We start from the raw sequence: 2,409 nt of genomic DNA, 5'->3' as shown, positions 1-2,409 counted from the left end.
AAACTGAGCGAGAACAGGTTATGAACAAAAGGGGAGCCGGCTCCAATTTTTATTGGAGCCTGCTCTACTTGGGTAGAGCTGGCTCTACACTTCCTAGAGCCGGCTCTACACTAGGGGGGGAGCCGGCTCCCTCCTCCATGGAGCCGGCTCTCTCCCTCTCTGAGAGCCGTCTGTCCGTCTGTGACTTCTGCGACCTTCTTCTTCAACGCCGGCCGCTTCCCACCCGTTCTATTTAGTTTTAGACTGTTCCCAAGGGTCCTAACTATGTCCAGTATAATCCCCATGGAGTGTTTACAACAGTTGAAATCAAAAACAAAAACTACAAGTTTCACAGACAAATCATGCTTAGGAAAAACAACTACTGTAATGAACTTTCAAAAACCCATCACCGAATTTATTCAAGGCAAAGATAAGGTTAAATAGACATATAAAAACATGCTTAATTCAATTATTGATCCATTAAAACCCTAGAGTATGTCTAGGTGCACAGAACACAGGCCAACGGGAAGGAGGAAGAAAAGAACTTGCCTGAAGTTTTGGACTCAAAACTTGTCGCCGTCTTCCCAACGTCCGGTAACCACTGCAACACTGTCTAGCCTCCTAATACCTCTGCCCTTCCCTTCTCCTAGGTCCAACCCTGAAATCCCCGTCGAATCCCACACCAAACAAAATCTGTTCTCTCAAAACCTCACTCTGTATCTCTCTGTTTTTATGTTACGTGAGTAGAGTCTTTTTTTTTTTTTCCAATCCTTAATACCAAGAAGCATGTATATATATATAGGCATACAAATCCCAAACCCTAATCCTTGTTTAATAGAGACAGAGCCCTCCTTGGCCCATAAACCGACCTATGATATATACATTGCCGGCTATAAACTGAAACCCTAATATAACTATATGTGTCCCATACAGTCCCGTGAAAACCAAATTAAACAAAACAAATAAATTTACCACTTAAATAATTAACTATAATTAAATAAATTAACAAATAAATTTACCACTTAAATAATTAACTATAATTAAATAAATTAAATCAAAACAATTAACTCAATTAAATTAAAACAATTAAATCAATTTACTAATTAAAACACTTAAACAATTAAATAATCAATTTACTAATTACAACACTTAAACAATTAAATAATCAAATTAATTCAACTAATCACACATAATCAAATAAAATGCAATTAACTACTAAATTAAAATCCCTGGGATATCATTTTTAAAATTTGGGGTATTACACCTATTACCTATATCAAAAAACCCATATCGGCATATCATTTCAGATTGTTCAAAAAATCAAAACCCATATCTTTCAGTTTCCATCGCCTGTCGTTCCAGTTCGGGTTCACCATTCGCAAGCTTTAGTCGCTGGCCCACTGTCTCTTAACTCTCAAGCTTTTCCCCCCTCTCTCTCTCTGCAACTGCTAACTTGTATGTATGGGTTTTGTTTTAATTTTTTTTTTTCTAAATCTACTAATCAAGGTCTGTAATTCTTGTTTTGCAAACTAAATTCTGGTGAAATTTTTTATGATATTTTTTGTATAATTTAAAAAAAAAAAATATAAAGTAACAAAATATGCATTGCATTTGAGGTAATCACCTTAATCTACATTTTATTTAAGCAAAGCAAATATATATTTGTTATTTCTATAACTTCTATTTCTTTTCCTTTTTTTTTTTCTTTTTTTTTTTTTTTTCTTTTTTTGTGGTGTCAATTAGATCTATAAGAAAATTTGAATCTGGGCATGAAAAAAGAAAAGAAAAAAAATATATGAATTGGATTAGAAATCTACAGAGATTGAATCTGAAACAATTTTTATCAACATGCCAAGCTTTTTGAAGATGTAAATCTTTTTAGAACTAAAAAAAATCATAACAAGAACTTTGACAAGCAAAAGTAGTTAATATAGGGTAAAGCTCTAAAGTTACTTCTTGAAAATTAAAATACTTACAGAAAGCATGCTTTTGAGTGAATTCCATAGTGTTGGAAGGGGTTTGCCATGAACTACCTCACACTCTGTTTTCCACTTGTAGATTCTTAAATAGGATTAGTAAATTGGTCAAAATAAGAGATAGGGTACTGATTGGTGAATTGTTCAGAAATAAATTGGTAATTTTTTCATTAATTACCCAAATAGGATTTTCTATGGCTTAATCAGTCAATTGTCTAAAGGAACATTGTTAGTTAACTAACATTGAATTAAACAACAGTTGATTTTGGTTGATATATTTTGATTTAGCCCACCCCATCTAGAAATTCAGATGTTTTGTTTCACATAGAAATACAATCTGTGTAATGCACGAAGGATATATTCAATCTTTTTGCCATATTTTTATTTTTAAATTTTGGTTTTTGATTTTCTCTTGTTATTAGAATGCAGAATATTAAGATATTGATTTGTTAAT

The sequence above is a fragment of the Cornus florida genome, unplaced genomic scaffold (assembly GCF_030987335.1).
Source record: "Cornus florida cultivar Cherokee Brave unplaced genomic scaffold, ASM3098733v1 CherokeeBrave_3.0.0_Hap2_Chr04, whole genome shotgun sequence".
Taxonomy (NCBI): Eukaryota; Viridiplantae; Streptophyta; class Magnoliopsida; order Cornales; family Cornaceae; genus Cornus; species Cornus florida.
Note: the sequence above shows the minus strand (reverse complement) of the source record.